The sequence below is a fragment of the Eutrigla gurnardus genome, assembly GCF_963514095.1.
Source record: "Eutrigla gurnardus genome assembly, chromosome: 5".
Taxonomy (NCBI): Eukaryota; Metazoa; Chordata; class Actinopteri; order Perciformes; family Triglidae; genus Eutrigla; species Eutrigla gurnardus.
The window spans coordinates 10,985,685-11,007,764 of NC_139919.1; the positions used below are offsets into that span (position 1 = coordinate 10,985,685).

At 41.4% G+C, this 22,080-nt stretch overlaps 2 protein-coding genes across 2 annotated transcripts in view; both read right to left on the reverse strand.

The window, feature by feature from the left end:
• The window catches only part of pcgf3 (polycomb group ring finger 3), a 56,185-nt gene extending 39,513 nt beyond the window's left edge, over positions 1–16,672 (reverse strand). Inside the window, exon 1 of the mRNA XM_084009090.1 lies at positions 16,558–16,672. The gene's annotated coding sequence lies outside the window, so the exon portion shown is untranslated. The remainder of the gene's footprint in view (positions 1–16,557) is intronic.
• Positions 1–22,080, reverse strand: part of srp72 (signal recognition particle 72) — a 236,942-nt gene that overhangs the window by 99,877 nt on the left and 114,985 nt on the right. The gene's annotated exons all lie outside the window — the stretch shown is intronic.

A 22,080-nucleotide genomic window follows, 5' to 3' on the forward strand; every position in this document is an offset into this window, starting at 1 on the left:
ACAACATTTGCAGTCTATCATGGGCCGAACAACTGTCTCAGTAGCTGACAAGTACACACAGAGACACACTCTGAAGGAAAAAACACACTCTGGCATCACAAAGAGCCCCTGTTGGTCTGCCTGTGGGTATTGGAGTGTTTGGCCTCGGTATAAATTGGCTGCCAGCTGGAGCGACGGACACTGAAGGCCGGCTTCAGTGGACGGAGCCAGGAGGAGAGGCCTCTTCTTGTTGTGGGGGCTTTGGCTTTGCTTCAACACACACACATACACACTCTCTCCTAGGCCACACACACACACACACCCCAACACAAGAACAAAAAAGCATACAAAAACTGAAACATGCTCTTGTCCAACTGTAAGTATTCACACATCCACCATCCGTCACACACGCATTTATTGTTTCCTCTTAATTCTGTGTGATGGCCCACAATCCTCCGGCCAGGATTCGGTGCCTGGTGGAAATCAGGCAGACAATAGACGCGATCCAAAGGAAAGCAGACTGCAGCCAGCCAGGAGGCTGCATGCGCTGCCAAGAAGCAGCAACACTTGAATAATTGAGCTTTGAGTTTAGGTTGTGAAGGCCAGGAGTGAAGTTGGTGAAGCTAATGTGAACTACGCCAGACAGACGGTTCCAAAAACTGAAACTCATGGCTGCTTCTGCTTAGGTTAGTAAATATACACACATTGAAATTTAGATTTTTATACAACTTTTTTTAGACATGCAACCGTTTGTCAAACATTTCTTCTGATATGACCATGCACTGAAAGAAACCGAACGGGAACGGGAAGAGATGATACAGCGGGTATTTTTGTGTGAGAAGATGTGTCTCCCAGAGGCAGCAAACAAGATTTACAAAGTCAAACCACCAGACAAGAACTTGCATTTTGTGTTTGTAGTAGTTCTACGCTCACTCAGCCAGTTAACGCCATCGACTAGCCAATGTATGCCATCCAAAATCAGTTTGGTTGGAAAACAGAGAAAGTGGTTATTCATACATGTAGGGAAACCAAAAGTTTATTTTCTACCTCTATTCAGTAACAATGGGTGTATTTTTTTCAAGTTTTGAGTTGTTTGGAGCAGCAAGTGAAAACATTCATGTCTATGCTTCTAGTTGTGTAATATTGTATTTTCTGTATGACAGGTTCTGTATTCGTTTTGACAGGTTTCAAATAGAAAGGTGGTGATCCTACACACCAAGTCAAATAAGTGAGAGCATTATTACGTGACTTTATAAAGTGCTAAAGTGATTATTGGTGCAGGTTTAGCATTAATAAATGTTACCTTTTTTCTTTGTGTTTAAATTATCTCAATCATTTTATAGAACTTTTTCCAAATAAAACAAAAATACACACTTTACACTGCTTATGTGCCATAATTTGCCACGATGCACAATCAGCGCACAATATATACTGAATCAGGAATCGATTCATGGCCCCAAAAATCTAAATCAAATCGTAAAAAATCATGAAATTCATGCCCCTAATTACTTTGGTACATTCTTCCTAATTGGCTCCTTCACCGCAAAGTTAAGCCACTTTGATATGAACAGAAATAACTGCACTGAACTCAGGTCTGGAGCAGAGTTGTGAAAGAGGTTGGAGAACTTGTTCACATCGATCTTCACCGTCGATAAAAGCTCAAACAAACATTTCATGACTCAGACAACATTCACACTATGCCTCCGAGGTCACAGCAACAAGGCACACCAAATCTGTTTTCACTTTTCTGTTTGACTAACTATCTATGAAGGCCAGGATGACCCTGTTATTGATCTCATGCCCTCTGATGAGAGTGGAGCAAGCAAAACAAACTGTGCAGAATGTTGTTTACTTACATGCGGGACCTTTCCACAAATGCAATACAGGGGGAGATTAGACAACGCACTCATTATGCTTATCTGTTAAAACAAGTTATTCTGCTGCTTAGAGAGCTTCATTATGTCTACCAGTATGAGTCATGCGTAGCTCAAGATGTGATGAAACTGATCCTACGGGGGGACATTGGGAGGATTACAGCAATAACACGGTTTCTCTTCTGTAGTCGACAGTATGAGGTTGCACCTAAAGGGTTGGGTATTCACACTGAAACCTCTAGTACACAAACGAATACACTCATGACACCGTTTGGAGGTTCAGACATACAGTATGTTTCCACTCAATGGCATATGCCGTTAGCGTCGCCTAATGGGCTTGTGATGCAGCTCCTCCAAGTTATTAAACACAGGAGCTGTTGTGGAGCATGCGGTGGTCCTACTGTGCAGACAGACAAAGACACAAATACAGCCTTAACATAAGGAGGAGATATCAAAGAGTAAACAGTCTTAACACCCAGAGGCTCAGGACACGTTGGCCACCCCGACAGCAGGAAGACAAAAGAGATAAGCTTCAAATGAGGAACAGAGGCTCTAATGAAATCTGTTGAAACGTGCGGTGCCCTTTATTTCTCTCTGTACCCATCTGCTTAAGAAATACACTGAGTCCTGACAAGTACATTGTCTTATATCGGCTTATTGAAAGATTAGACGAGAATAATTCATTTTCAACTAATGATGCAATTTTTTTCCCTCCAGATACCAAGTCTGACACCTGAACTTGCATGTCGGCCAATAAAGAGTATGATCCGATACAGTGTTTGTTTTGGGTTTTTTTGTTTTTTAAATGTTGACGAGTAGATCGGATTATGAATTTGAATCTTTAAACAAACGTGTGTATTAAACTCAATTTACAAGATTGGTTGTTGTTTTCCGGGGACGCATTAATGAACTGATAAATGATATGACAAAGTGATTGGTGCACAGACTTGCATACCTTGCAAACCAGGCAGCATCTGGCTCTTTAGCTGCTTAATGCTCCAGCCTGTCTATCTGCGTCTGTCTGCTGAGCAGGTAGTGTTTTCTTCTGCAGACAAAAACAACACTATCTGTGTGCACCAATACTACCATACTATGTATTATGTCAGGGGGGGAAAAAAAGACATAGTATGTCAAATGCAGTATGCCATAAATACATGGATCTCTGCTGCATCCAGTCGCATTCTGCAGCATGTAAGCCTGCACACGTTTCTAGCTATCCTGACTCACAATCCTCAATGATATATAAGCAAGAGGGTCAAAGTTCAAGGTGCAATTTTATGAGAGAGTAGTATGTCCCAGTTGAATGCATAATGCAACAATACGTCCTTTGCCAGGACAGCTGCAGCATATACCAACGGTAAAAGAGAAAGCATGCAGTTTGGAATGCGGCGTATGAAAGCATTGAGACTGAACCAAAACGGCAGCAGACAGCTCACAAAAACTCACTATGACGCTCTGTAAAGCCGAGGGGAGCTGCTCATTCAGGTGATCATTCTCTGAAGAATCTGAAGACACATTGTGAGACACAGTGAAACATGAAAGATGTCCTCAACTAAAAAATAAAACTCCCAGAGTGCCTGGATTGGGATTTTTTTTTTAATAAAATTGTGCGACGTCCCACGTTAAACATGATTTACAACAGCTTGCTTGAGGAACCTTTTGTTTTGATTGAATTGACGGTTCGTTGCTGTATTGTTTTTTTGTAGCAACCTTCAAAGATACCTCCTGTCTATTTAACTGTGACAACTACGATTTGTCCCTTAAGTTTCCTATAGTTTGCAACACTGCACATGATTCTCCTCCAGTTTATTTCAAACACACAAAACAAAAGTGTTACTAGTGGAAACATAGCAGGGATATACCCAGGGACACGGTTGTTCTTTTCATCATCGAGCGTGTTGAGGCAGACTGTACTCCACAGACTTGCTTTGACCTGCTTTACTACATAAAAATCATGCTGGATTGAAGAAGACATGAAACTAGAGATTGAGACCATGAACTCATGTTTACTGAGATAATAAATAGTAAGTAGGGTCATTTTCTCAATTCTTCTAGACTTGCATGCAATCAGACTTCTTTTTGCAACCAAAGGAGTCGCCCCCTTATGGCCAGCAGAGAGAATGCAAATGTAAGGCACTTTAACCCAGAGGTTGCTGCCCAGAAGGAATACTTTCCCCGCTCATGAATATGGAAGATTGAGGTGTGTTTTAAATAAGTGATGGCCTGGTCCCCAACGTTGAGTTTTCAACATGCAGGGTTCCCCGCTCTGCTCTTGATCAACCACACCTACAGCTACAGCTCCTCCTAACTGCAAACGCTGATCACCTCTCCTGATCCCCGATACCATCAACTGCAAGGATCCTGCTTTGTTTAATATTACTCACTGGTTATTTCAAATGAATAAATAAATAAAAAATAAATGCAATCCTCCAAGCAGCCCTGATTCCCACAGAGAGTCCATGAATTAGGTTGTTGTAATGAGCAAAGCTGACTGCTGCTCCCAGGCTGAAGGAAAGCAAGGGAGTATCGAGCAAAACAGTTGTAAAAGATGAAATGATTATATTCATAAATTCTGTGCTGGCAAGCAGACTTAAAATGTTCTTTCTCAACTGTCACATACTTGAATGAAGCTGTCAAGATACCACAGACGTGTCCCAAAATGCAGAATATTCAGTATCGCAGACGCAGTCAGATTATATTAGACATTTGAAGTATTACGACACAGCATGGCAGCATTATTATCAACCTCCTGTGTTACAGTTCAGCATTTATCCTGGCGCAGCAGTTGGGTTGATAGCAGTAGCTAAAAAGCTGCTTGAAAAACATGAATGAACCAGAGTCAACTACATCTTCGACCTCTCAACAGCCAATTGTGACGAGTGGATTAAATAAAAGGCCGTCAGGGGACTGAATGTGTCTGTTGTTTCCGCACAGAAATGTCAAATACTCCCTTTCTTCTTTCAAGTCACAGCAGTAAGCCAGGCTTTGGTGCATCAGTGTAATCTTTGCGACATGTTGTCAAGATGCAAAGCTGCTCTTTATCTCAGATAATCATTCTCGGGACCACCAGCAGTCGACCAAATGGTGCCTTATTTTGGGGATGCCTGGCACCTTAGCTACATGTAGTCCCCCAGTCACATTAGAGGTACACCAACCGGTCTCTTCTGGTCGCAAACCCCCATGTAGGGCTGGGAAATATATCTATATCATACTGATATCATCACACAAGAACCTATGCAAATAATATTGTAATAAATAGTGGTGGGAATCGTCAGTCACCTCACGATTAAATTACGATTCAGAGGGTCACCATTCGATTATTAAGCGATTCTCGATGCATCACAAATGAGAATTTTTCTTTCAAATCTTTCAAAGAAATCCCTATTTGCATGACAGTTCATGTGTTACATTACTTATATAAAATGTGGAAAGATCCCCCCCCCCCCAAAGAAAAACAATAAACAATAAATAATAATTTCCCAAATGAACATCATTCTGTATTGAAGAAGAGTTGAAACTATAAACTAGGGATGCACCGAATATTCGGCTACCGAAAATTTTATCACCAAAACAACACGTCCGAAACAGAAAGTTGTGATGACGCAGACAAAAAACGCGGCCAGCGCACGCTCGTCTGGATAACGCCAACATGTCTGCGGTGTGGACGTTTCGCTGAGATCTATTCGGATCCTCTGCACTTCCTCGGGACTGTGCTTGATCCGCGTTATAAAGACCATTACTTGGATGTGGGATTAAAGCAGCGCGCACGAGAAATGATCCAGCCGCGATGGATGGGGAGACCCCGCTTGGAGACGGAGGAGCACACAGCACAGGAGAAGGAGAGCAGAGCGCAGAAAAAAGGACTCGTCTCTCTGCGCCAGATGAGGGGCATGCACCCTCTTTGTCTGATATGTTCGATGAGAAATGAAACATCTTATTTTTATTTTTAATACATACTGTGCATTGTTGTAATGTCAGTGCTAAATAAATATTTTCAGACTTTTGTAATTTATTGATTCTTTGAATTGCAATGCCTTGATTTTAGTGAGGTTAGTACACAGTCATAGTCATAAATGCAATGGTACTAATGATTGGAATATTAATTTCTTTCTGTGTTTCGGTTTTCAGCCTTGGTTTCCTCATTTTCGGTTTTCAGTTTCGGCCAAGGATTTTCATTTCAGTGCATCCCTACTATAAACTAGATACAGTGAGAAGAAGGGTCATTTCCTCATGGCCTACAAGAGACATTTCTTTCAATTTGATTTAAAAAAAATATTTGCACAATGACAGCCAAGTGGTGCCGTTTTGTTTTTTTACAACTGATTTGTTCACAAGGCTTAGACTACTTGGTAATCTCATTATTTTTATTGTGTTAATAAAGAAAATATGTATTTAAATTTTGCCTTGGTGTTTTTACTTTGTTTAGAGAAAAACATTTTAAAAAATCTAGGTTTAAATCAAAAATTGGCTATTAGTTTGAAAAAAATAGAGATTTTATTTTGAGCCAAATCGCCCAGCGCTACCATGAACATGTCCCAAATTCAGGATCACTGTTCTCTAGCTGAACCTCTCCGAGTCAGGATGTCGAGTCGAGCAATTACCCCGAAACGCACAACAAATAAAGATTTTGTTTGGGATAATGACAGCGGTGACATTTACCCAGACAGTATTAACGCCTCGCCTCTAAACTGTGGCTTGCTGGTTACATTTTTACAGCCTCACAAACACACTCACCTAAATTAACCGTCTGCTACAAGTTTGATTTTTACAGGGTGTTCTCTCTCTGCGACGCGTCCTGAGGCTCTGCGCTCTTCCTCATATCTTCCTCAAATAATCCATATAAAAGCATGATTAGGACTGAAACGAGCATTTGTCCGGTGGAGAAATATCAAAGGATTGACTTTTATCGGATAAAGGAGTCCTGATACAGTTTGAAAGGCCACTTTATGCTGAGTGTCAGAAATGTTACAGACTAAGCCATTATACTGTAGCACCAAGTGTGATGTTTACGACTGCTGAGAGTAAATTATACCACCATAGTTTTCGGTTCATTTGTTGCTAGGCTAGATTAATGTACACATTGTAAAGATGTGTATTCTCCTCGCAAATCGCCTGCGATTTTATTTTTGACATACCTTTTACTCCCCATGTAGTTTGGCTCTGGTTAGGATGACATTGTTTTAATGTTTTCAACATTTTCTAATTACCGACCACATGTCAGTTCAGTGTTGAAATTCACTTAACATCCCCGGCCTACCCTGTCGGATATGTCACCTCTTTAATGACCTCCGTGCCGACAGCGATGAGTCCAGCACATGCCACTTATAATCATGTCTCCGGTGATAGACCATTTAAAACCTGTATTTACCTTGGGAAGGTTTGCTGAGCATGTTTTTTTTTCCATCGTCACTCTGCTTTATATTCTTAGCTACACCCAGTAAAACCACCTCCACTTCCAACTAGCAGCTTAGCTCTAAAGGTGTGACTGGGTCTTTTGTGTGCTTCAAGACACTTGAACGGTAGCAGATCAGGACCTGTCAGAAGAATACAGATAGTCTCACTCGCATTATTGCATGTTTATTTCATGGATACAGAATTTTGGTTACAAGTTACTGAATCGAATCGAATCGTTCCAAAAAAAAAAAAATTGTCCTTTAATCGAATTGCCAACTACTGTATCGTTAAACGAATCAAAGTGAAGCCAAAGATTCACACCCCTACTTATATAGCTAATGAGCTACTAAAAGCAAGTATGTACCATCGTATAAACACGCACACACAAAACCAACATGTCTCGAGAGATCAGGGCAACAATGCAGCAACGAGACCACAGATCTGAGTTTCTCGGTTGGATAATCTTTCAAACCTGGGATACTACCCAAGCTTTAAGCCACCTCTTCATGTAGTATTGTATGTTTTTCAAGACACCTTTCCCACAAGACCTTTACTTCCTGTTGTGAGGAGGATGCAACCCTTCGTTTCCTTCACTTGTGTTGCACAATTGAATTTACCTCAGCAAAGAGAAAAGGATAGTATTCTTACTGCAGAGATCACAGATGACAGTGTGATAGTACGCGCTATGCATACTATAGTATACATGAAATAAAGTAAGGGCTATGACTAGGCTAATCATTCCTTTCACAATCAATCAATGTTTATTTACTTGATCCATTTTTCTTTTTGATGAAGTGGACTAATTAACTCATTGACTGATCATTCCAGCTCTAAAATAAATAAGGGGTTGTGTCGTAAACCATCCATTAGACTTCCCTCCGAGTCCAACCCAGTGGATCCAAAACGCAGGCAAAAATGACTAACGGCCTCAAAACATAAAGTACTGGATGAAGCTGAGTGTTAGAACTGGAACTGATGAAACTGCATGTCTCTTTATCTGTTCAGACATGGTTGCTTTCACTCATATTGGCCCACTTCTTTTGTTTAATTCAAACAAAGTTGAAAAGCAAATAGAAACCTCACTTCCTGTTCAGAGAAGAATATACCAAGTATTTACACAAGTAATTGCAAAAGCTTGCATTATCTGTTGATATGAGCTGAAAGATGAAAATGCATATTACTCATCCTGATACTGTAATATTGAGGTTCAATCATATATTAACACGACTGATCCATGATCATCCAATTTTTAAAACTAAAGCTGGCTACCTGTCACCTAGAGCTTAAACCTGTCACTGAAAAACACACACCATTAATAGAGAACCCCTCAGGTCAAAGTAGGCCTCTTCTGAGGCTCTTGGCCTACTGACCTCCATGATAATGACACCAGAGACCCCAGGACCCTGAGAGCATTAGGGGGAGGGGAAAGGTCCGGGACACCACCACCCTATACAGTGAGATTCACTCTGCTAGGACTTTAAATGGCCACAGTGGCAGGAAGGACAGGAGGATGTAAAACAACTCATTCATCAGTCTATAGTTCTTATGATTAACTATTCACTTTGTCTGTTCAATTTCAGCTTAAAATGGAAATCACAATTTCCTGAAACCCAAATTGAGGTCTTCAAATTGCTTCTGCTGTAACTAATAAATCCTCATCTATTGTCTATGTTAGGACATTAAGAACATTGACAGATGCACCATTTAACAGCTATCCGTCAACGTAACTATTACTTTTTAAACTAAACAATGACAATAATTTCCCATTTCCATTTCTCAGTGTAAACATGCACCATTCAATCTGTGGCAGAGCAGCAACTTGCTGCAACACGGAGGATGCAATGAGCCATTACGTGGGTTTGTTGGTTAACAGGCTCTCAGCCGTGTAGTGCCGTCTTGCTTTTCCAGATTTAACCACAAACTGTGGGCTCCAGGCCGCAGGCAAAGGCAGGGTGAGTCGCGCACGGACCCAGAGATGACAGTTATTACCCATTTACTGTACAAGCTGGGCTCAAGAACGAGGGAAGCAATAATTAATTCCTCATTTGGCCCACCGACTGTTCATTTAAAAAGGCTTTCTGGGCTCATTAAACTGACATGATGCTAAATATTACTGTCGCTGTGTTACAGACTTTCAGGGAAAAGTTGCAGACCTTTGCTGACCCTTGACCAGGTTTTATCAAACAGCTGACAGACCGCCAAATAAAAGCTAACCTGTGAAATTGTTGGTTCTTTGGTGAGACCACAGCCCAGAATACTGCAGGAGAAGATGAGTAAATGTTGCTGAACAGTGGTGGCGAGCTGATAACCATCTCCTGATGAATCTCAAATTCAATTTTATGAATCATACACCTCTTTCTGAAGTCTCATTTCCTGCCAGTGAGAAGAAGCTAAGCACTCTCTGTCCATAACAACAATCATTTAAGTTTCCTGCGAATCATTCTACTGAGGGCTGCGTGGGCAGTGGCACTCTAGTTCAAATAAATATCTAGGATGCACAGTGTTTATCTGGTCTGTCTTCCTATTGTATCTGCACTCAGAATGTTAAGAACGTAGAACCAAGAAAACATAAAGCTTTGTTAAACAACTTGTGCAATAATAACATTGTTTTTCCTTGAGGCATAAAAGATAAGTTGAGGCATAAATGGCCATGATAGTATTTACATTATAAAAAGCATATTTTAACATTTCTTGCTTTACAGGTGTGGCAGTTAAATCACAAACTTTCTGGCATTAGAGGTTCTGTTTGATGCTTAATAATAAAGTAAATAGGGAAATTGTCCTGTAAGAAGCAGGAGAAATAACAGAATCACAATGCTGTAAAGGGAATTAATGCTTTCAGCAACTTCCTACATGATTTTGGCTTTAGCTCGACCAACTACTCCAGAACAATTGAGGACTATGATGCGACGATTTATCCATCCATTGCCTACCGCTTATCCTGTATTCAGGGTCGCAACACTTTTTTTTTTTATTGATCAATTATTTATATATGCAGGGTGATTATTCATGATTGAAAATGTTTCATTCAAAAAAAGCTTTAGTAAAAAAAGATGTATCCTTTCTGTGATTCCAGTACGTTTTGGTTTTGGTCATAAGTATATTTTGATGGTTATCGGGATAATGTTGTGAATGCCTATTATTTTGGCCGGGGTGATCCTGCCAACTTGAACAAACAGCTGGGTGTTTTTAGCAGCCAAACTAGTCCGAAAACTAACTTCATACATAGCAAGCCAACATACGACGGTTTACAGAAAGAACATGCTTAATGCAAAACCAATCATGAGACAGGGCTGATCAGTTACCAGTCAAGACCAGTAAAGCAACTCAACATGTGCAACTTGTTCGGTTGAGATAACAGAGATAAACCGACGGGTCATGACTCACAGTAAAAGCCTCAGCACACCGAGTCTGATTTATCTCCGATGCATTTTTTAATATATTTATTAGTTGGGGAAATGCTCAAAACGAAAATAAATTGATAAATCCAGCATTGAGGAAGTTGTGTGATCGTCTCATTCTTGAAAGAAGGAAAAGAAAAGAGCTGCGTTTGATCGAGGAGATGAATCCTGAAGGCGGGACTGATCCGGATAGTTCTACAGCTCCCTTCTTTTTCTTCTTTCAAGAATGAGACGATCACAAGAATCTTCCACACTGCTGGATGACTCCATTTATTTTCAACTATCCCGATGGGGTCCAGGTGGACTTCAGGATGTCGGCGGTCCAGTTTGCAGCACTACTGGGGCCGTATCGGAAAGAAGACCACCAATATCCATGATCCAACTGGCCCTGAACAGCGGCTGCAGTTCATGCCCAGTCCCAAACTGTGAGGCAATCCCTGCCACAATGTGCCCTTCATCTCTGCATCTTTATGGTCTTCAGATTGTCATACAGCACTTTGCTTTGAGAGACCAGATGGATGAGCTCGTCTGTTGATATGTTGGACGTTTGTAGATCTACGGTGGCTTTGAGTGGTCAAAAAACGAATGCTTTTTGACAGATTCCAAAAACGCAGAAAATCAAACCAGTTGCTAAAAGTGTTTTGATGGTTAATAGCGTCGGAGTCGGTGTGCAAACGGGATTGACACACGTGAGGTCAAATTCATTTTTCAACGATTTCGCACAAAGAAAACAGGCTCAGTGTGCTGCTAGGAAGGGTTGCATCACCCGAAGGCCCAAAGAGAAACCCGTCCAGAGCAGCTTCCAGCACCCATACACCCAATGTACAGTCTTCATTAAACCAGCCGAGCTAACAAGCGAGTCTGGAATCCACCCAGCTCCTGTTTATTAGCCCGTTACTGCATTACATAACAAACGGAGCACGGAGACTGACTTCTCCAGCTGAGAAAAGCCTTGTTCTGCCTGAACACAAAAAGCCTCAGGAACAAAGCAGACAGCACATCAAACTTAAAAATGGGAAAGACGCCTTCTGAAACACTGACTGGTCTCCACCTAAATCTGTGTCGATGTCTGCCAGCTGGTGTTTTTAATGTCAACATAAAAGCAAGGCAAACCATTTGAATTCACACAACCTGTTGACGACCAGTAACTTAAGCTGCTGACATAAAACAGATACGATCAGTGGAAGCACAAGCCAGGCTGTGAATCTTATCTGGAGCGTCTGAACGGCCAGTATGGCCCCACCTGACCCAAGGACATTATTCAGCATTTGCACTGATTTAATGTGTGTTCTTCTGTCCTCTGGTCTTGAAGCCGCTTCTTATAATTCTATGGCTGCGGCGGCAAAAAGGAGAATTTTTCAGCCAGGTGCCAAAGAAGCACATTTTCTTCTGTGAGATTTCTATATCCTTTAGTTTAAATAGTAACTCTGGGAAATGAATCATCCCTTTTGGATTCAGAGGGTTTTCTTGACCTACGTTCACAATATTGCTTCAGGTAGTATCCCCTGGCTGTCCTCTTATGGAGCTGCTTGCCCTAGTTATGTGTGGTAGATTTCACTGAACTAAATAAAGCTAATTTCAAGAGAATGGAAAGAAGTCAAGACCCATTCTCTAAATTCTGCCGCCAAGGAAGTTTTGTTTTCGGTTTGTTGATCTGTTTGGCAGCAGGATTATGGGAAAACTATTGGCCTGTTTATCAAGACATTTGGTGGAAGGGTGTAGCATGAGCCAAGGAAGAACCCATTACATTTTGGAGTAGATGCGTATAATGGGGCAGATACACGCCACAGCCTTGGCGTAGGTCTGCGCTCTTTATTCCCTCTAGGATTTTGTTGTCAGGATTGTACATCCTCTGAATAAAGACTTAATTAAAGAGGGGGGAGCACGAGCATGCTTGCCAACTGGCAATTGACTGGTCATTTCAGACTCTCCATCTCCTCAAAGAAGAGCACTATCTCTAATGTGCATCGAACATGAACGCGATGTGAGAAATATGGTTTTCTTTGCATGAATTCTGCTGATCTCAGCGACCCCTTCATTTGAAAGAAATTAATTTGTTCTAAAACGTTGCTGGTTTGAAATGATTATGTGTCAGACTAACAATAGTGCTGCCTGACAAAAATGCCTCCTCCTCATTGTCTGTATTGACACTGTATTTGTCACCAAGAAGGTAAAGAACCTGGCGCAAGTTTTTCTCCAAGAACAATGCAATGACAAACACATCACAATGTTGCTGTGATTACTTTACAGGAGTTGTAAAATATATTATAATGATATCATAAATCACTGTGCATTTGAACAAACCTCTGGAGGTTTCATTTAGAACCAACGATGCAGCTCCTTGCCCTGTTAACTCCGATTCTCTCGTAAGCATTTTCTAGCAGCACACAAATATTTGTTTGGTCTTATCTAGGGTAGATAACCAAGCATTTACCCATCAACGACGTCTATCTTATATCACACTGGACAATCCAAATGCCGGTTTGGCTCACAACGTTGCAGAATACAGCAGCTGTAATCTACTACTTTCTGCAGAATTCATTTCTCAGGTCTTATCCGATGTTCAAAGAACCCGTGGTGAAGAGGAGAAAGTGAGACTGGTGCTGAGGATTTTAACAGCTTCTCCAACTGCAGCTTGATTTGTAGGTGAGGTTTTCTCCACAGTTGCTCAGTAGCTCATTTAGGACGCTACCTCAGATTATTTCCTGTCACAAGAAAAAGACAAATGCATGTTCGGGAGTTTAAAGGCACCATTTCTTTTCATTATCAGGCAGCCAAAAGAGGCCATATCCTGCTCGCCTGTCCTGTAGGGCAGGCAGCTTTATCCGACGTCCCAGCGGGAACATTAACATTGTTTAAACAGAGCGTGGACACGTGTTTGGTGGGAATGAGTCAAAATAAAATGTTAATTTGTAGTCATTTGTTGCGCGCTACAATCCTGCTAGGATTAAAAAAACTCATTAGATGTTATTCATTTTCAGGTCAAAGGTCAGCTGTCCGGAGATGCTGTGGTTCATTTGGGGGTTCCCTGCAAAATAAGCAGAAATCTGACATGAAAGTGAACGCTTGTCTGGTATGTGTGGTCTTACGCAACAGCCATATCATTTGGTATCTCTTGAGTACGAGCCAAGTTAAAATTAAGCCGGCCAAGAACCATCATTCAGGTCAGCGAGGTGCTTCAGTGGGCTCTGGGGTTTAGCTTACAGCTACAAAAAGTGACATCCTCCCGTGCAGAGAAGAGCATCCACTCACTTGTGATTGACTCTCCACTGATTGAGATTCTGGATGGAAAGCTGGTAGACTTTTCCCAAAAAGGGAGCAGAAAAAAAAAACAAGAAAATCAAAAGAATGAGTGAAAGCCCCATCCAGGGGACGCTCGACTTGGATCTCTTTCCTCTCTGATGGTATAAAGCATCAGAGAGCGGCTCGGCTGTTAAAACACAAGCACGCTGGGCGCAGTTTAGCAGCAGTATGTTGCCGGATTTGAGGCTATTGAAGCTCACAAAAGCAGTGAAAAACACTTACACACCGTGTGCACTTTCAATATCACAATTATATAATTAGCAGGTAAAAATGTCTTCCAAGCACTTTAAACAACCACCCTGTTAGTCAGGCTCTTTATTTAGTTACACACCACTCCTGCTTGAAGCAGCAAACAGGCACGATCAAGCCTGGGGCGGCTTTAACGTCAATCTTCAGAAACTGCCCTTACTTGAACTAAACGCTGCCGAGATGGTGCACACTCTTAGGTTCCCCTGCACCGAAACTCTGCAGAGTACGAGCGTCTGTGGTTTACAGCACGCGCAAGCATCGATTTGATGATCAGAAGATCAAAAGATGTCTAGACGTCTACACTACAATTAGGCGACATTTAAACAGCGTTTGTTTCAGTGAATATATTTAAATGCGAAGCAGATCTTAACTACACATTGAAACGAACACTGCTCTCCAGCTTGTCAAATCATTTCTGCTCTACAAGCCTGGTTTTCTTAAGTCATGTGAAAAAGAGCTCAGATGCATCCTGGAAAACAGTTGACCAATTTTCCAGGTTATGGAAAACACATGGACAATGAGAGAAAATGTAAAATGTCAAGGAAAAAACTCATGTTGTCCTGGAAAATGATCATTTCACCCATCAACACCCCACAACACATGGAGGGTGATTGATTGGCTGACACTTATCCAAGTTGCATTATCCTTCAAATGTAAATGTTCGTCACTGCTGGTCGTAACTAAGGTAGTGTTTATTGTTATATTATTCTCCAATCAATTTCTTATAGTGTTGTTCAAAAAAAGCGCTTTACATTACATCATGTACACTACAGAATCCACACACATACATTCATACCGATGGGCATCAGGATCTAATGTTACGTATTCATGCTCAGTCTCATTCTCAAGTTGGGGTTCAGTATCTGACGTGTGGACTAGAGGAGCCGGATCAGACTATATATTACAGCTGGATCATCACTGAAAATGTCCTGGAAAGTTACCCATTTAATCTGTTTCAGCCTGAATTGAAGACATTAGCGTCTGTCTCTATGAAGCACCAGAATGAGGACAAATGTTCTTTAAAAAAAATGCTTACTTCCCGAAGCAAATCCAAACATGGAAAGAAAAATTAACGATTGGAACGATTATTTAATCAAAACAGTTCAATTGCCTTGTTAAAATGACATCTCCTTCTCTCTCAAGTCCAAGATCTTTAGATCTTTGACTCTGCAAATATTTATCATTACAAAAAAGTTCACCGCAAAACAAAAATGTGTCCTACTCTGTGCCCTGGATGCCTCACACGTCACATCACACTTGTCGTGTGTAAACCATCTAGGATGTCACAAAATCCTGCTCATACGTTCACGTGTTTGAACGGAGATCTAATGTGAGCCCAGACGAAGTTTCCCTCTCCAGCAGATGGATGTGAAAACTGCCTTCTGGTGTAAAAGTGGAGGAGGACTTTAAGGATTCAATTACAGGCATACATGACTTTATCGGGGAGATTTGTAGAGATGTGGATGAGCCCATGCTTATAGAAAGAGAGAGAGAGAGTGCGAGACGACCACATTCAGCCCAGTGAAAACACCTACATGTTTTTGACCTGCTAATCACCCCAGCCATGCTTCCTGTGTTGCACAGTGCCTTGTGAGATAAAAGAAAAGTTGTGGAGAGCCCCGACTATAAAGCCTGCTCCTGTCCTGGGTTACTCGCTGGATGAACAAGGTCACAACATTCTAGCTGCATCTCCCTCTAAAAAAGCTGCACAGACTTGTTGGCTGCTTTCTGCGAGCCTTTCCCCCCCACAATGTCACACAGGGCTCCTCGCTGCACCAGCAGTCTGGCGAGGGGCGACATCCACCCTGAAGAAAAGAAAATGCACCAACTTTCTGTCTTGATTTAATCTAAACCTCATGTAGATCCTCGGCGCGCACGCACACACACACACACACACGCAACACATACTGAACTTTGGACGGCAGGAGGAAGAGGTTAGCCTAATGGTGGACCATGAGATTTTTTTTCAAGAACATTCCGGCTCAATGGGAAAGAAGACTTGGTGTTTGGCTGAGAGGAACAACAGCATTTAAACATGACGAGACAGGCAGCGAGGCGGCTGCCGGAGCCTCTTCTCCGGGCCGGCTAACCGTGTGCATCCCGGCTAGCATTAAAGCCGCCTTTACAATGCACGTTCCCCCTTAAAAACCCCATCCCCGGTGTGCAACTGCAGGGCCCGGCGCCGCCATACACCACCACATAGACACATAAAACAACACGTATAGCATGCCCCGTAGCACCAAGCGGAAAGAGACATGCGAAAAATGAGGAGGGGGACACAAACCGGGACAGCAAACCGGCGATAGAGCCACCGAGGACGGAACATGAAAAGGACAGGTCCAGTTAGACGAACTAACCTGATTGGGAGCAGCACGGTCCGCTGGATATTGGGTTGAATCCGAGTTAAATCTACTATCAGTACAACAAAGAGGCGAAAATGACCGAGCGGCCGCGGAACAGGCCGAAACAGCACTCCTGGAGCAGCGCTGCGCATGCGCAGAACACGGACGGGAGGTGGGGGAAGAGAGGGTGGATGAGTGCAACTCAGTTTTACAATTGATCCGCTGAGTGTGTCATTCATTATTCATTTTAAGGAAATAGCTCGAGTCGATGTGCGGGGACACAAAAGTCAACATAAATAGAGCTGCAATGAACAGTCTCTCTGTCTACACGAACTAAAAACACGGTCCAACCAAAAAACATTCTTGGAATTTCACAGTAAAAAAAAAAGGCAAACATGCTGGGAGTGAACAAATTCAACTTAACATTAATGTCTGTACCAAATTGAATGGCAATCCAAGACATTTAATTATTAAAGCCTGTTTTTTGGTTTCCACAGTCAAGAATGAACCTTAATCTCAACTTTTAAAGTGCTTTGAAATTGAAATATGAAGTTAACGTCCATCTGAGGGAAAAAACACCTTCAGAAAAGCTACTAAATGCCAGAGGAATTTGTCAGGCTGTCAACCAGATTGGGGGGGATTAAAGATCTTTATTCACCCAAAATTATTCATGTACCAAATTTGCTCTCATAAAATAACCCATCAAACAATGTAAAAAAAAAAAAAAAAAGTTGATCCGTAGAACGAACAAGGTCCATCCATCTTCCTCAGCTTATCCGGGGCCGGGTCGGCAGGCTTAACAGGGCATTCCAGACATCCCTCTCTCAAGCAACATTTTCCAGCTCTTCCTGGGGAACACAGCAATGAATTGCAAGGGCACCCGTTAAATCAATTGTAAGCAATTTAAAAAGAACATACAGAAGGGTTGCATCTATGTTACAATAATACTGGAGAAAACAGAGAAAATCAGGGGATCATTATTAGGATTCATCACCTGCAACCATGAACGTCAAACGACTTAAAAAACATAGTTACAACGTTGTTAATATAGAGGGAACAGATAAGACACATTTATACGCAGAAAAAATAATTGAAATGCACCTGCTCCATTTCAATTGTGGAGTTGTGTAAAAGCATACGGGCAGGCAGAGTCTGGGTGGGTTCATGCTCAGGAAACATTTAAAGCTTGGCAACTTAAATGGTCTGGCAGGGAATGAATGGAAGTGGGCCCGTGTATGAACTGGGAGGCTGACAAGGGAATGAGATACGGGTGAAGAGGTGGATGGGGGAGGCAGGTAGCTGCAGAGGAGGGAAGTGGGAACGGGTTGGTGGAAAATGGCAATGAAAAGGTTTTCAGTGGATAGAAAATAATTTTGTAGATTAGTGTATTGTAGATGATATACTCTAAACTCATTAAGTGTATCAAATTTACAGCAATATGACCGTGATTTTTATTCAGGATATTGTTTGTCTGTTGTGCTGATATGTTTTACCCTTTTTAATTTACTTTTGTCACTTGTTGCATCTATGACACTGTAGATAATAAAGACATGAGAACTTAAGATATAGAAGACAGAACTTTATTTATCCAGGGGGAACTGAACTACTGTTCAGTAGCAGCACAACATGGAAAAGAGTGCAAATATAAATAAAGGTGCAAGTATAATGCAAAAGATACAGTGTATAGATTTGTTTATGAGAATGACCCAACTCAATATCAAAATAACAATTTAACAATTTTTCTCGGTGCAAACGTACCTTTTATACTCTTTTTTTACTCTAAACACTTAAGAAACTCACCAATGGAGGAAGCTGTAAATACCAACAGTGCAATTTCATTGTGGTTAGTGCACCAAAAATGCTATAATTTGCAGTTAGAGCACCATTCAGACATCAAGCAATTCAAAGAAACACGGGCATAGAAATATATTAAACATAAGATGTTAATAAAATATTGACTGAATTTAAAAAAAGATTAGAACTATGTTATGTATCACATTTATTAGAAAGTCTGCAGTGAACAATAACGTTTAAAGTCGATTGAAAAGAGCTGGCAGATCGTGCAGACCTGGTTTGGTTTTGATCCAAAGAACAATCAGTAAACCTGAGGGGGTCTGAATGTAACATTCAGGTAAATTAGAGATGCGTTTAGGCCCAAGACCATTTAGTGCTTTATAGCCAAGTAATTGGATCCTTTGATCCCCTGTCTAGATCACTGGAGCTGAGCTGGAGCAAGTGAACAGTTTAAAGTTCCTGGGAATCAGCATCATTAACAACTTGACATGATCATCATCACACATCTCACACATCTCCATTCCGGTGAAAAAAAGTTCAAACATGGCTGTTTTTCTTGAGGAAACTTAAGAAGCCAAGTTGGTAACTTTTACAGAGGAGCAATGGAAAGCGTGGCATGCATGGGATGTTCACAGCCCAGGACAGGAGGACTCTACAAACCACCAGAGCATCATTGGTACCCATCTACGGAGCATCAGTGATATTGGTGATAAGAGGTGCCTGCAAAGGTTATTAAAATACAAAACCTACCCCTTCACATCCTGTTCACCCTGCTGCCGTCTGGCAGGAGATACACGAGACTTCAGAGCAGCTTCTTTCCTCAGGCTGTGAGACTCCTAAATTCATCCTCCACCCATCATCGTATTATATAGTTTGTTTTTGTGTGTGTTTATTTTTCTCATGTAGCAAACATGGAACTACAGGCTGTATTTCATTGTGCAATGACAATACATTTAATCTTGAACTCTTGAAGCTTGACACACAGCAGGACGCCAGTGCAGAGATTCAAGGACAGGTTTAATGTGCTCCATTTGTGAGGACTACGGCAGCAGAATTGGCATAAGAGCCGTGAGATGATTACGTTTGGGTATGAAGTTGAAAATGGCTACGGATGGTTGGGGTTAGGTGGAGATTTGGTGTGGTTATAGGATGAGAGTGCGGGTGGCCCGCATGTGGTTGAAGTATTGTCTTGAAATATGGCACACTGGATGCTCCTAACTAGAAATATGTAGCCACTTGCCAAAACCTCTGTTTTTAGCGCAACCACAGGCCGACATCTGCTGACCCTCTGACTTTCATAAATCTCCGACAGATGACTCAGCCTCACGCTGCAGCCATGTTTTTGTTATTCTCCAACTGTAGATGTATCTCTTCACCGCAGTACAGCATCTTTACATTCGTCGTGCAGGATGTACACTAACTCGATTTAAACCAATTCCGGGACTGTGATTGCATTAATCTAATTAAGTGTGAGTCGTTTCCAAGAGCTGGTAAGCTTTGTATAAAGAGGCTGCTGTACGAGTCGCTTCTAGTTAAGTGTGATTATTAAGCATAGACTACAGTGACTTAAAACTAGGACTACAAAATGCCCCTTTCAAGCAGTGAAACAGCCAATAAAGGGCCTATAGAAAGGGGACATTAGTCAAGGCGGCTCCATCAAAGACTTCCTCTCAGTGTATCAAGTATTAATATGCTTCAGCATTCACGATATATCTCCCTCTAGAATTCTGTTGGCAATATCAGATAAGCTTGTTAGTTATATTGTTTATAAAAATCTTGAATTTACCCTTTTGAGCAATAACTATCTCTGAATGCCATCTAAATATAGAGTTTATGAAATTATATTTGTATTGCTTTTCCCAAACAGAGAACTCAGGGGTTAACCTTAAAAAAAGTAAGCATTTCCTTTAAAAGTTTACTTTACAGCACATTCAGCATGTATTCAGGACCCTTCACTTTTTTCTCCTCACATTTTGTTATGTTGCAGCCATCTGACCACACAATGTTCCTTTTCTACGCATGACAGAGCTTCTGACTAAATCAGGAAATAAAGGATACTGAATGAACAGCGTCTCAGAATTAATCACCACTAACAAACACAGTCAATCGTCTTGTACAGCTTGCTCAACTGAAGATTAGGACTTGTAATATTTTTTGTGAACAAGATTAACAGCATCAGGTATGCCCCTCTTCACCTCTTCTGATCTATTCCAAATGTAATAACTGTATTTGCCACCATTACCATGCACAAGAGACAACTTCTCATCTGTGTCTGGCGTCCTTCCATCTTGATATTTTTAGTTCCAACCTGAACTCAACCTGCCCTGTTGTAAACATGTTCCTCACCTCCAGCTGCAACTCTGTCCAGCCACTTAAAAAATAAAAACGTTTTTTTTCCAAATGACCTTGCATTTCTAAAGTATGCTGGAAAAACAATGTCTCCTTCGAGTTGCTGAACATAATAATATTTTTGATGCATTTAAATCGTGCTCTTGCAGAGGATCGACGGTTGGATCTGATGAACACAAGCAGAAGAGCAGCACCTTGAGCAGCAACCTTACTGGATCTGGATCCATCTGGATTCTGGTGTGAAGCTGTTAACAAAGTTAGATTCAGAGTTCAAGGTCAACTTTACATCTAAATGTTCAAGTCATCAGAGGCTTAGTGAAGCATGGTAGTGACAAGTAGCGAGGCTGAGGTAGCGGTGTGGTTGTAGCGACCTGTCAATCAAAAGGTAGCCCCGCCCTAAATCATACCCTCCTTACTATAAATGGGGCCATTTCCCAAATTAGCATCAGGCTGTATTGAAGAAGACTTGAAACTAAAGGTTTAGACCATAAACTAAATACAGTGAGAAGTAGGGTCATTTTTTCACAGACTTCCATGCAATCAGACTTCATTTTTCAACCAGAGGAGTTGCCCTCTGATGGCCAGTTGAGAGAATGCAAATTTAGGGCACTTCCACTGGCTTCACTTTACAGAATCATGGTTGCTGCCTGTTAACCACTGTATGACCTCTGTGCATTATGGTGGAGCAAGTGGGCCACACACACAACTTCCATTCACATGATGGGTATCACTATAGATACTGAAAGTACACTACTGTGTGAACTCGTTTGGCAAGCGCTTGAATGTGGCAGACTTTCATTTATATGTAAAGGTCCTGCACTCTATAAGTTGAATTTTCTATAATGTCAAGAGTGGATCTGGGTGCTGACTGGTTGCTGACTCGATGCTCTCTGTGTATTGTTGATGTTGTGTATGTGCTTAGTATTTATGTTTTCTCTTTTATGTACTGATGCTGATGTAAAGCTGTGAAAAAAGGTGCTATATAAAGAAAGTTCTACTTACTCATGCTGAAATAGTTTAATCATTATTTTCTGCCCATCAATTTCATAATGACAAAACCCTATTGGATCTGTAGGATTGATTTATTTATTAAAAAAAAGAAAAAGGTGAAAAATCACATTGACACAAGTATTCAGACCCTTGCTGCCACATTTGAAGTCTAAGTGTCGCCCATTTCTCTTGATCATCTTCAAGCTGTTTCGTGGTAAATTCAACTGATTGGACGGGATTTCGAAAGGCACACACACTTGTCTATATAAGGGCTCACAGCTGACAATGCATATCAGAGCAACACTGAGTCTTCTGCACTGAACTCAGAGACAGGGCTGTGTTGAGGCACAGACCTGGGAAGACTACAAAATCCCTTTCTGCTGCATTGAAGGTTCATAGAACACA